This window comes from Paramisgurnus dabryanus, chromosome 1 (genome assembly GCF_030506205.2).
Source record: "Paramisgurnus dabryanus chromosome 1, PD_genome_1.1, whole genome shotgun sequence".
Classification (NCBI taxonomy): Eukaryota; Metazoa; Chordata; class Actinopteri; order Cypriniformes; family Cobitidae; genus Paramisgurnus; species Paramisgurnus dabryanus.
In genome coordinates, this window is record NC_133337.1 from 17,024,647 (window position 1) to 17,039,463 (window position 14,817).

The following is a 14,817-nucleotide window of genomic DNA, read 5'->3' on the forward strand; positions in this document are numbered from 1 at the left end:
AGGTTATCTTCTCGTCAGGCTCGTTGGGCACTCTTCTTTGACAGATTTAACTTCACCCTCTCGTACCGGCCCGGTTCTAAGAATACCAAGCCCGACGCTCTCTCTCGTTTGTTTGAAAGTCCCGGTTCTGATGGGGACGAAACCATCCTCCCTGAGGGGCGGGTGGTGGGTGCCCTGCGCTGGGGAATAGAACAACGGGTGAGACGGGCCGGCCGGGAGGGGGAAGTGCCAGAGGGGTGCCCAGCGGGTCGATTGTGGGTGCTGAATGCGCTTCGCTCCGAGGTCATCCGGTGGGGTCACGAGTCCAAGTTTGTTTGCCATCCGGGGGTTCGGAGAACGTTGGCTACCGTACGTCAGCATTTCTGGTGGCCCTCTATGGGTCCCGATGTCAGACAGTTTGTGTTAGCCTGTCAGGTTTGTGCCCGTAATAAGGCCTCTCATCAAGCCCCTATTGGTCTGCTTAAACCGTTACCCATTCCCTCTCGTCCTTGGTCACATATCGCCATTGATTTTGTAACCAATTTGCCTAGTTCTAAGGGAAACACTGTTGTTTTGACCATTGTGGACCGCTTCTCCAAGGCGGTTCATTTTGTCCCTTTGCCCAAATTACCCACTGCCAAGGAAACTGCCCAGGTAATGATCGAACACGTCTTTCGCTTACATGGTCTGCCCACAGACGTTGTTTCAGATAGGGGTCCCCAGTTTATTTCTCGTTTCTGGCAGGAATTTTGTAGACAAATAGGCTCCACAGCTAGCTTGTCTTCAGGGTATCATCCTCAGACCAACGGGCAATGTGAACGGGCTAACCAAGATTTAGGTAGAGCTCTCCGCTGTCTGACATCGCAATATCCGAGCTCCTGGTGCCAACAGTTACCCTGGGTTGAATACGCCCATAATTCTCTCCCTGTTTCTTCCCTTAACATGTCCCCTTTTGAGGCGTCCATGGGGTTTCAGCTGTAGCAAATGGCTCCGAGTCAGATTGAGGCCATTTGGCGTCTGGATCGTAAACAGCCCTAAAATTGTGACTTTAGATAACCCTGTGTCCTGATAACACAATCACCCAGATATCTACCACCTATCAGGGGTGTAAAATGGGCAACAATTAAAACAAATGCAGCCTTCAAAGGAGGTTCAAAGGAATCCCACCAGAGAAACCTGAGAACCGATCGAACGACGACCACCAGAGACACAGCAGGGGGCACAGACTATATGTCTGTGATGAAACCACATTTAAAGATCACAATGAGCTGTTTAAATGTATATATATTTTATATCCCTTTACTGCATGATCGTGTATGTGTGATGTAACTGTGTGTTAACACTTTAGTTAGATTTTGTTCACTGTAGCATGGTTCATATCTTAGGTATGAAATTATTATTCAACGTGATCTTAAACCCATGCCTTGTCTAGTATCAAATTAATCTACTTTCTATTTCCTAATCATTGCTATGTATCATTAGCCTGGGTGCCAGCCGATCTTAGCCCCGCCCACAACATTTTGAGGAACGGGAAGATCGGTCTGGAGTTTCACCGTTGAGTTGCTACTATGCTCGACCCAAAGCTGGTCGAACCAATCAAATTGTCAGGGCGGGCTTTATATGATGATGGACAGATGATCAGTAACGTAAATCAACCACGTCACCAAAGAGCGCGTGTGTTGAATCTGTTGTTTACAACGAAATGGCTGCCGCGGTAGAAATCAGATGTGTGGACTCTGACATTGAGTCTGTTCTAAAAGATATCGACAGAGCATTGATTTTAAAAGAGGAACAGAGAAACGCGAGCAAGGCATTTGTTGATGTTTTTGCCGTCCTACGGGATTCGACAAAAGTTGTCGCACTTATGAAAGATCAAGTTAAAGAAGCAACTAAAATGGGTATCACGGCGATGCAACTCGGTGTGCACGACGAGATGGATATAACAAGCAAACGTAATGGGTATCGTCGTGGATGAAGTTCAACTAATGTACAAATGGTAAGAGATAGTCTTACTGTATGACTTAATGTGATATAAATGAAATGTTGTAAACATAGTAGGTGTTGATGTACGTTCGCAAACTCAGACTTGTAGTGTGTGTCGTAGCGAAATAACTAGCAGTTCGGTCAAGCTGCAAATACGTCATTTCAACATACGTCTCACAGCCCGTTGCTCTGATTGGTCGTAGGTCTATCCAATTGAGTGCAGAGGCATTTTTCGGTTGAGACACGCCTCATAATTATAGCTCAATGGAGCGGTATCAGACTCAAATTCTGACTAGAATTGAGTATGACAACGTCAGGCTAATGTATCATATTACCATAAGCCGCATCAATGTCATTTAATATCGATTTGAAGAGTTATGGAAACAAACTTTTATCATTTGGCATTTACGCAAATGTGATGTCTGAAAGAACAAAGGCTTGTTTCCCGCGCGATCGAACACTTCGCACATTGGTCATTTCACCTAAAATGGGCTGGGCGCGTGAAAGGTCAAAACGGCCTATCGTCCAAGCCATCGTCGCTCAGTTGCTCAGTGGCTCAGTTGCTCAGTGGCTCAGTTGCTCAGCGCTCAGCGCTCAATCGCTCAATTCGTCAGCGCAGTTTGGAAACTCGCTGAGACTCACCCAGAGTCCCTCGGATTCATCATCTTTTCTCTGAGCCCTGTCCTACTCTTCGGGACAGTAATTTCCTGGCTTGCACTTTGCACTTCGAGTTCGGACAATTTACGCGGAACACTCCGCCGTACGGAACAACCAAACGGATTTACGAGCACACCTGGATTTTCTCTCTCTCTCTCTCTCTGCTCGCACCCGCGCGCACCAGACACTTCGTATTACATCACAAAGAGCCAAATGCAAGTATTAACCTTGTTCTACTCGCTGATGTTTAAGCTTTACCCCTTATGAAAATTAAGGCGATCCTTAGAGATTTTCCGATGGTTTGTGCAGATGTTAAGCAATAGTGTTTTTGCCAATCTTTTACTCTCTCTCTAGCTTTTCAGTCTTTTCTTTCTCATCTATGTTTTATGTTATTGTATATGTGTATGTTTAGTTAGTCATTGTGTGTACTTCGTTTTGTAGTTAATAAACCGGTTTTGCATTTTCACAATTGAATTGTTTCTGTGTCCAATGCTCATGAAATTAAAGTCACTATTTCTGCCTTTTGATCCAGCTACACGCTGCGAGTAGCACTGTATATCAGTAAGAAGGTTAATTTTAAAGGCCATGAAATTAACATTTCTTAGACGTTAATATACGATTATGGATATATGTCTTCGGTGGACGAACATATTAATTAATTGTTATTATTAATTCTGCTACGCCAGGTAAAACCTGATAAACTTGTATAATTAATTACAGTTAGTTATACATAATATTCCCTTTTGAGCTAAAATCTAAGATTCCCTTGGGAATCCCCGTAGTATTACAGTCGGAGGTTTATAGTGTTTCAAATAACTTTATTCCCCTCCTCCCGCTGAATCGCTACATAGCCCCCTTTATTCCCGTCACAGGAACCTGATGCGGTGGTTCCGTCTGCACTAGCTTTTGTCCGTCGTTGCAAACGCACCTGGAGAAGGGCTAGATTTACATTACGTCAGGTTTCCAGACGAACCAAAGCCGCGGCCGATCGTCACCGTAGAACCGCGCCCCGCTTTATCTGTGGGCAGAAAGTATGGCTTTCGTCCAAGGATTTACCTCTCCGTGAGCCTTCTCGCAAGCTGGCTCCACGATTCCTTGGGCCATACAGCATTGTTAAGGTCATTAATCCCGTGACGGTCAGGCTCAGATTGCCCCCAGCACTCGGTCGGGTTCACCCAGTTTTTCATGTGTCTAAACTGAAGCCTGTGTATTTTTCCCACCTTAATCCTGTTCCCTCTGCCCCCACCCCTCCCACCCCTCAGCTTATAGATGGTGCCCCTGTGTATTCAGTTAAGTCTTTACTGGATGTGCGTCGCCGGGGTAGGGGATTTCAATATCTTGTAGACTGGGAAGGATATGGTCCGGAGGAGAGGTGTTGGGTACCGGCCCGGGACATTCTGGACCCTGGGCTGATAGAGGATCTCCGCCGGCGACGGGGTGAGCCTCCTCATGGACCGCCCGGTGGCAGTCGTGGGGGGGGAGTCCTGTTATGATTTCGGTCTTATTGGCTGCTTTGTCTTTGTTTCACTATGTGTTGTGTTTTTGTTTTGACAGCTCCACACGTGCGCGTCTTCCACCGGGTGATCTCATCACCTCTGACTTTTCTCACCTGCGACCCGCACCTGATTCTCATTATTGTCCAATCCGGTTTGATTTAAATTCCCCTCGTTCCCTTTGTTCTTTGCAAGTTCGTCTTTGTATGTACCTGCCCGCTAGCTTGTCTAGTTCCAGTCCTGTTGAGTCTATTATCTGTTTCTCGTTTATTGTATTATTCACCGAGCTCTCTGCTGCTCTGTCTCTTAGACTTCCCCGTCCTGCCGTCAGTCCCTCCCGATTGGTGTGTCTACGATCATCCTTCTAAGAACTCTCAGTCTGTGGTTTCTCCGAGCGCTGCTACACACCTTGCGCTGTCCAGCCGCAGTGCGCTTTCGGGCGCGTAATTCTGCGCTTCACTCGGACCGCTGCAGTGCGCTGTCCAGCACGGACCCCGCTGAAGATCTGACCGCCTCTCTCTCTCATTGTCCCACCAGGATTCTCTCTATGTGCCCTGTGAGGATTTCATCGAGTGTCTATTGAAGTGGATGTCCTTCTGTGTTTCCCACTTAGAGTGTTTGCATTTTCTCACATACATTCACACATACATCACATGAAGACATTGACTGTTTATTATCTATACATACCCACTGATACTGTGTTTCATTAAAACCCTCTGCTCTGGGATTCTTGAGTTGTGTCGTTCGTAACAATATGTAACACGTGACCTCCCTACGCATTTACGTTAGGTCGCGCTGGACTTGACCTAGACGAAAAGTTGTGGTTTAAAAGTACATATTTTTTATTTTTCTTGTCAAGAATAACAATCGTATTGCTAGATAAGACCCTTATGCCTCGTTTGGGATCGTTTATAGACCTTTGAAACTCCATTGAAAAAAACTGTTAAGTGTTGAGTTAAGTATTAAATGTTGGGCTCTATTTAAGTCCATTAAAATGAGAAAAATCCTGCAATGTTTTCCTCAAAAAACATAATTTCTTCTGGACTGAACAAAGAAAGACATCAACATTTTGGATGACATGGTGGTGAGTAAATTATCTGGATTTTTCTTTTAAGAAAATTGAATATTCCTTTAAGGGACTACTTAACAGTGGTGAAGTACCAACGCACATTTCTAACAATTTAAATAATCCCTAGAGAAAAGTGATGCGCATTTATTAGTAGGAAAGCAGTTTCGTCCGTCAATTTAAAGTGCTTCAAGTTTGAATTACTTTGAGGTTTTATACATGCGCCACTTTACAGTCTGTTATTTGCGATGTTTCATTGTACACAAATCCGCCGCCTGTTGAGCTGCGTGCGTCGATTTGTTTACGCTGTGAGATTTTGTAACTATAGCAACCACTTCTCTGCTGCCGTGTTTTGGCAGAGACTACTGTAAAATACTTAGTATAAACACTTAGGTAAGGGTGACAGTTAAGACCTTTGTTGCAACCCTCTTAAAGAAATCCCTTACCTCAGGGATTTATTCACCCTCAGGGAAACCCTCACTAAAGGAGTTTCATGCAACCGGGCACTGGAAAAGAACCCTAGAGCCCTGTTTGTCCCATGTGGGGCACACACATTGAATCTGGTTCTGGCAGATGTTGCAAGAGATTCAATGGAGGCTGTTGGACTCTTGGACATCTGTAAAAGCTATTCAGCTTCTTTTCAGCATCCACCCGGAGATGGTCTATTAAAAAAAATAAAAAACTTGTGGACCTCACTCTTATATGATGGAGTGAAGCAAGGTGGGAAACAAAATGACTGAGTATTCAGGCTGTCAGGTTCTATGTTGCTCAAATCAGGGAAGCAGTTCTTTTTTTGGGAAGACTAGAGGGGACAAAATAAGAATTGTGGGTTGTGTTTCCCAATAGACACTCATAAAGGTAAATTGAATGCTGAGGCATATAAAGTGTGCCAGTTTCAACGCAAAGTTTGTGATCTATAAAAAACAACAATTTGTAAGAAAAATCAGTAATGTATCGGGTCAGTATTAAAAAGTCAATTTTACACAAAATACGATATCCGCCATGTTATTCTGTCATCTTTTCTCCATATCTTTCCAAACTGTGACAAATGCCAGTCTTTCTTCTCTGCAGAATGCAATACATCACTTCACAGCACACCATTACACACATTGTAAACAAAAGTAGTGGCGCTTTGAATACACATGGAATCTTTTCCTCATCTACTTTGTCCTTCGTGATCAACAAACAAACAAAAACAAAATAATACTTTTGGTAGCACTTTACAGTACGTGTACTTACCTTGTACATATATGGTAAATATGTTGTACTTACAGACATATGTGTGGTACCTACTTTTGAGTATCAACATGGTAATTAAAGGGTATCATCACTGTACTTACCAATTGTACATAATTTGTAGTTATTATGTAACTCTATGTAAGTACTGGGTAATATCAGATATAACTAACAAGAAACACCACTGTACTTACAAATGAATGTACAAGTATTTAGTACTTACAGGTAACTGTGGGTTAATGACAGATACTTATAGTGTATGTATATTCTAACAAATAACAAACACTACTGTACTTACAAATGGTGTGTAAATGGTAGATGTATAGTACAAAAATGTGTAACCTAGACAATACTCATACAAAACTACAGACCAATCTCAAATCTTCCTTTTATAGGCAACATCATTGAAAATGTTGTTTTCAATCAACTGAACAAACTCTTAGACTCAAATGGATATCTGGACGATTTTCAATTTGGTTTCTGTCAGCATCAAAAATACATCCAGTCTTTTTATTTGGAAAATATGAAACTCTCAGTGTTAACACATACCTTGACAATTAGGTGTCTAAAGACAAAATAAAGTCAGAAATCTTGGTGTAATTTTAGAGTGTAACCTTAATTTCAGTAGTCATCTAAAAGCGATAAGCAAATCAGCTTACTACCATCTCAGAAATATGGCCAGAATTAGATGTTTTGTCTTAAGACACGACTTAGAGAAACTTGTTCATGCTTTCATTATTATTATTGCAATGGACTCCTTAATAGAATTCCCAAAAAAACATTAGACAGCTGCAGCTCATACAGAACGCTGCTGCCAGAATTCTAACCAGAACCAAAACATCACTCCAGTCCTTAGGTCCTTACACTGGCTTCCTGTTCATAAATCACTTCTAAGGACTAAGGACCGAAATATATTACAGATATGGTAATTGAATATAACCCGATTACTCAGACTTATCGAATGAGCACTGTGCTGCTTCACACTGACTTTTAACTCCAGTCACTTTTATTCCTGTTTTATTCTTCTTAACACATTTTAAACAGTTTTTATTAAAATCACATTAATTTTCTTTTAATCTTTGTTTTTATCGTGATTTAAATTTCTTTTTATTACAGATTTCTTTCTCTTAGATTGTTTTCTTATTTCTATATAAAGCACTTTGAGTTACTTCTGTGTATGAAATGTGCTATACAAATAAATGCCGTGCCTTGCCTTGCCTAGCCATCATAGTGTATTGTATTATAATATAATAAATAATTTTTATGAAAAGCTATAAAGTTCAGTCTGAGCAAATTTTTAAAAAGTTTATTACTTTAAGTACAACAAATAATTTTTTGAACAAAATATTTTTTCACATCACTTTTTCATTTTTACGGCAACTTAGCCTAAATAATCACTGTAGGTGATTGCCTTAGTATGTGACAACAATCCATGTCAGAAAATTATGCAAAGATATGATTTATCCCTAATACAATTATTCATATATACAGTGTTTGCATGAGGTTACCTTTGATAACCTGAAGTGGTCACTGTAAATACAAGTGTATATAGATGGCTGGCTGCCATTGTTTCCTCTTACTGCAGAGAGAGGCACATAAAATGTCTTGGTTTTCGTCTCTGATGGCATTCTGTACAAGCATATCCCAGGTTGGTTACTGTATTTTATTGCACAACAACTACTCAGTATTTAGGCTAAACTAAAGAAATTACTTTGTAAAGTCACAATAAAATTTATTATAAAACTTAATATTGTGGTATTTTTACAGATTACTTATCTGTGGGCTTTATTTTTTGTAAAAATTTGTGATGAAAATCTCCTCCCATCCTTGAAACAAAACTTCTGGTCACAGGTACGCAGGTGAGTGGAGCCTGGGAAAAGATTGCGGCAAATAGCTACATGACCCAATGATCTAATTAATTCACGATCAACGCATGCAAGTCCAGCCCTGCTTTTTTCATATCATAAGCCGTTTCACTCAGATATACGTCACCACCGGGGAAAATAAGACAATAGATACTTAAAACTGAAGAAATTTCTTAAGATTTGACTTTAAATTTTACTTTTGAATGACTAATATTTTGTTGCATAACCATTGTTGTTGATATTGCAAATCAAGTCAGGCAACTTCAGGCACCTAGAAACATTTATTTCAACCCAGGATTCAAGGATCCTGTAATTTTTTTAGTTTTTGTTTCAGAAACTTAATTTTTTTATGTCACCCACAAGTTTTTAATGTGGTAGAGATCAGGGGGTTGAGCTGACCACTCCATAACCTCAATCCTTTTTGTCTGGAAAAAATCCTTTTTGCCCTTTTGCTTGTGTGTTTGAGGTTGTTGTCTTGTTAAAACGCACATTCCAGGGGCATGTACCGTGGCCTGGAAAGGCAAAAATAAATTACAATGGTAAATTACTTATTTACAATATTAAAAACAAATTTACAAGTTTTTTTAACAAATTTACAAGTTTTTTTTTAACAAATTTACAAGTTTTTTTTAACACATTTACAATGAGTGAATAAATGTACAAGTTTTCTAAACAAATTTACAATGATTGAACAAATTTACAAGTTTTTTAAACAAATTTACATGTTTTTTAACATATTTACAATGAGTGAACAAATGTACATGTTTTTTAACAAATTTACAATGAGTGAACAAATTTACACGTTTTTTTAAAAATTTACAAGTGTTCAAACAAATTTACAATGAGCGAACAAAATTACAAGTTTTAAAACAAATTTACGTTTATTACGGAAAGGGTAGGTACAATACGCTGACGTCACGCATCTGAGCCTCCGGTGGGAGGAAACCCGGAAGTATCGCCGTGAATCACATGAGAGTTGTGAATGCGATGTTGTGTATTAGGCTGTACATAATATTAACGGAAAGAGAGTGATAATATATAACCTTTCATCGCTTCCGAAGTGACTAAAAGGGATATTGGACCTTATTTTCAGGTAAGTGAAATAGTTTTAGTTAGCTAACGCTAGCTTTCCAAGTTGCACACGTTTTGGATGGCAGTTATCAAAATAATTCACTGACTTTCTCATTAGATTACAGACAACACGAGAGGGTGCTTCAAACTTTTTGGACTGCATTGTTCGTTCGCTCCCGGGGTTACATAGACTGAAACGGGGAAGCGTGACGAGTTTGTTTACATGGTGCTGTAAACTCCAACCCAGGAGGACACTATCAGAGGAATCACAGGGATAACATGGTGTGATTTTTTTTGTCAAAACCAGAACTGACTTCCACCTGGAACGCATTTACTTTGATGGAGATGTGGGCGGAGGCTAAACCCTCCAAATAGTATATTTAGAGAAATGGAAGTCAGTAAAAATTAAGTTGGACTCGTTTTTTAACTACTGGCTGCTTAACACATGCTTATAAACCCAGGAATAGCACACACACTTCTAACAGACATGCAATGCACACATTAGATACGTGTTAAGTAAATAACTGTACAGTTTTAGAACAACTCATTTCTACATTAAAGAAACTTAATTTCACTCATTGTTCAAAATATAGTTTTATTTATAAATGAACTTCAATGTATATTGTCTCAAGTATGAAAAAATATATATGTACATTTTTAGAACCAAACATATTTACATTAAAAGCCAGTGGGTACTAACACACTTTTTTACACAGGGCCATGTAGTTTTGATTTTTTCCCTTAATAATAAAAACCTTCATTTAAAAAATGCATGTTGTGTTCACTTGGGTTTTATTTTTTGACTAATATTTGAATTTGTTTGATGATCTGAAACATTAAAGTGTGACAAATATGCAATAATAACATGGGAAATCTGGATGGGGGCTAACACCTTTTCACACCACTGTATATACATTTGTTCCAATGTATATTTTCTATCTACTGTACAAATTGTAACAATAAAGCAAAGTAAAAACATTTAAATGAAAAACGTTTGTTTTTGGGATTAAAGTAATTTTTCACCCAAGATATAGATGGTTTGTTTTTTCACTGGAACAGATTTGGAGAAATTAAGCATTACATTGCTTACAATGGGATCCTCTGCAGTGAATGGGTGCCGTGAGAATGAGAGTATTTAACACAAACTATGATTGTGTTTATGGTGTGCAATATAGCGTGTGTTCATGTTTTGTGTGTAAAAAAGACAATATTTTTCACATACTCTCTAGCGCTGTTTTTACTTTACTAAAAACGAGCTGATGTCTTCCTTGTTCTATAAAGTCCCTCCTTCAGAAATACCTATCGAGTTCTGATTATGTAGTTTGTTTAGTGTGCTGTGATTCAACAGCAGCTTAGTAGAGCCACTTGAGCTTAGCTGGCGACTGACATATTCCAGTGGGCAGAGGTTAGTAAAAAACTCTTCTTTGGATGTCATTCAATCGAGAAGTAGAGGGCTGTAGTCCAAACTGGCCGTTTGCTATAGGCTTTGAAAGGGAAATTCTATTAAAGAAAATATATCGCTTGGTATAGAATTTTGAGCTTTATAATTTTACAGATATTATTTATGCTCTAACAGCAACATTACACACCAACTAAAGTTTAAAAAATGGGATCAGGATAAACGGGACCTTTAAACCTTACAGCTAAATCTGTGGCAGAGAAACAAGAAAAAATGATCCAAGACACAAATGTTGCGATAATCTTCCATAATAGGAGATGTTTCCAGGTAACCATAGTCTTGCAATGCCCCAGAACCACTGTTAGATCTGTGTATTGAGAAAGAGGAGAAAATTACATGTAAAAAAAGAAAGATCAATGAAGTCATGAGATTTATTTGTTCTAATTTTCATCAATGAATTACATGCTTAATTTTTTTTCTGCTCAGGAAACGAATGGTGGTCCTCCTCTTCTTCCTTTAGTGTTTCAATATCACAGACACTGGAAATTAACATAATCATGATTTCAGTCTTGGCAGTCTATCTATCTATCTATCTATCTATCTATCTGACATAAATGACAGTTTGCTTAGGCAACATTAGAGTTTTTGTAATATGATAAAACATTACAATACTGTCACACTCAGAGAGGTTTAAATGATTAAATGAAAATATAATTTATAGTATAAATATAGGTAATTTTAACAAATCGTCTCATTAGTCACTACATAAAATCCTAATCTTTTAAAGATTATTCAGATTATATCATCGAACAAGTTAACGCACCCTTGATTCCTTTGAAGTGTCCTCCTGGGTTGAAGTTTACAGCACCATGTAAACAAACTCGTCACACTTCCTCGTTTCAGTCTATGTAACCCCGGGAGCGAACAAACAATGCAGTCCTGATTAAAAAGTTTGAAGCACCCTCTCGTGTTGTCTGTAATCTAATGAGAAAGTCAGTGAATTATTTTGATAACTGCCATCCAAAACGTGTGCAACTTGGACAGCTAACGTTAGCTAACTAAAACTATTTCACTTACCTGAAAATAAGGTCCAATATCCCTTTTAGTCACTTCGGAAGCGATGAAAGGTTATATATTATCACTCTCTTTCCGTTAATATTATGTACAGCCTAATACACAACATCGCATTCACAACTCTCATGTGATTCACGGCGATACTTCCGGGTTTCCTCCCACCAGAGGCTCAGATGCGTGACGTCAGCGTATTGTACCTACCCTTTCCGTAATAAACGTAAATTTGTTTTAAAACTTGTAATTTTGTTCGCTCATTGTAAATTTGTTTGAACACTTGTAAATTTTTAAAAAAAAACGTGTAAATTTGTTCACTCATTGTAAATTTGTTAAAAAACATGTACATTTGTTCACTCATTGTAAATATGTTAAAAAACATGTAAATTTGTTTAAAAAACTTGTAAATTTGTTCAATCATTGTAAATTTGTTTAGAAAACTTGTACATTTATTCACTCATTGTAAATGTGTTAAAAAAAACTTGTAAATTTGTTAAAAAAAAACTTGTAAATTTGTTAAAAAAATTATAAATTTGTTTAAAAAGTTGTAAATTTGTTTTTAATCTTGTAAATAAGTAATTTACCATTGTAATTTATTTTTGCACCCCGAGGCCACCGTAGGCATGTCCTCAGTAAAATGGCAACATAATCTCTTCAAGTATTCTGATTTATTAAACTGATGTTCCCTTGTATAAATAGGCCCAACATGGTATGAAAAACATCCCAATACCCTGACTTTTGCACCACCATGCTTAACTGTCTTTACAGTGTCCTGTGGCTCAAATTCAGTACCCGGGGGTCACCTGAGGTCCTGTCGATAACCACCAGACCACAAAAGAACAATTTTACTCTCATCAGGCCACAAAATGTTACGCCATTTTACTTTAGGCCATTTGATGTGAATTTGCTCATGCCTTTTTTCAACAATTGCACTTTACGGGGGCTTCTTGCAAACAGCTTAGCTTCAGTCAGACGTCTTTTTTTTGACTGTCACAGTACTTAAAGATCATTTTAGATCATCTTTGATCTTTCTAGAGGCTATGAAAGTCTGAATCTTTGCCATCCTGACTATTCTTCAATCTGTTTAACAGTATTTCTTGTTTTCTTCCACGTGTTTAGGGTTTTTGTTGCCATTTAAAGCATTTGAGATTATTTTAGCTCAGCATCCTTAACTTTGCTGCATTTCTTTATATGTTTTCCCCTCTTAAATCCACTTTTTAATCAAATTGTGTTGTTCTTCTCAGCAGTGATGGCCCATTTTACTTAGAAAATCAGCAGCGGATATATTTTATAACAATGGGTGAAACATTTGCTTCCCCTATTTCTTAATAAAGGACAAAAAGGAGCTGTTCTTTCACAGAATGAACTCATTTTCTAATTTAACTTCACACTGCTATTATTTTGATCATGCCACTTTCAATAAATGATTCAGTAACTCAGAACAAGCAGTGTGGATATCAATACCAGTGGGTCTATTGGTTTCTATTACACTACTACATCTGTAAGTAAGTCATTTCCAATGCAGAGATATTATTACTAATAACAGTGGTTTATCAGGGTAATGATGTTGCACTGCTATTTTTTTTTTACAATTGTATCAATATGGTACCCCTACCATAGAAGAACGTTTACTCAAAAGCTCTTGAAAGAACCATTTCTTTGTTTTTGTAGTCTGTAGTACCTTTTTGTGAAATAGAAATGTTCTTTGGATGTTAGTTTCTTAATGAAAGCATACAGCAACAAAAGGTTAATGTACAGCACCTTTGTGTTTAAGAGTATAAAATAACATAATGCTAAATAACTGTTATAATTATAAAGGGGTCCCTGGCTCCAACATAAACTCTGTGATGAAGTGGGTGACAGCATTGCATGTGTGTGACAATACATTATTCGAACCTGGGCACACCTGCTAAAATCCAGGTGCCATTGGAGTGATGCCCCTAGAGGACAGCAGCTAGAAAATCAGTTCTATAGAAGTCATTTGATGACACTGATATGAGAGACTGATATTCAACTCATACAGCATCCACTTGACATCAACACTTTCAACAATATTTCAATGCAACACCATACATTTCAATTCAGAATTGTTTCCTTTCAAACTGGAATTGGAAGACAAAGTTGAGTGATGGAAAACTTGGAAAATCCTGTAAATCAGCAGCCAAGGAATCACAACACAATGATAACATCTTTGTCTTTATAAAAATAAACAGTAGGCTTGCTTACTATGTGAAAAACTTGTGTCACAGTGTCCTCTAGTGGCAGGAAATGGCTAAACAGGATCATATACTTGACTCAATACTTCATGTATAAACATTAGCATCAGGTGCTGCTGCTACTTCACCAGAACTTAACAGAAATTTACTTACATCTTAAAGATGAATTGATGGCACAGATTCACCCTATACATATCTAAAAGCGAGTCCAACTTCGTATTGTTTGAGCCAAGGTTGATGAAACAATGCAGAGTAGAGTCTTTGGCACACACCAACAATTCTTTCTGGAATATTTCCTTATATATCAAATCAAGCCATTCTGATTTTATTTAATGTAGCAAGCAGCAAGAATTTGAAACAGCTTACTAAATGACACAGTTTCAGTTTATAACAAACTGCCTGTATGTTTTATTTTCAGCTTTACAACGGTGGAAAACATCCTAAATGCATAAAAAGCTTAAAAGTGAAATATTCATCCGATTACACCTTTAGGCAAATGATCCTAACTCTTATAACCATATCTAAATGGCTAAAAAGTAATGAATCTCTTATGAATTGTTAATGTATTGGTGTTGTAAACGGCATGAGCCTGAAGAATGTACTGAGTTAATAAAAATAAACTTAAGTGTGTGATATTAATAATTATTTTATCATAAACGGCTGTTAAGATTGTAGTCTCATATAGAGTGAGTGGAAGCTTGGACGCGGAAATGCTCTTTTTTTACTTTATGCAACACCAACATTTTCAGCATTAACAGGTTCACTATCAGGTTGGCTTATCTCT

The 14,817-nt window shown here is 38.1% G+C and overlaps 1 long non-coding RNA gene across 1 annotated transcript; it reads right to left on the bottom strand.

Annotated features, from left to right (window-relative positions):
* Positions 1-9,925: 9,925 nt before the first annotated feature.
* On the bottom strand, positions 9,926-11,978 carry LOC135745046 (uncharacterized). The gene is made up of 4 exons (XR_010530935.1): positions 11,827-11,978; positions 11,573-11,730; positions 11,212-11,288; positions 9,926-11,116 (listed from the first exon to the last, which is right to left on the bottom strand). It is a non-coding gene; the product is annotated as an uncharacterized lncRNA (long non-coding RNA).
* Positions 11,979-14,817: the final 2,839 nt, after the last annotated feature.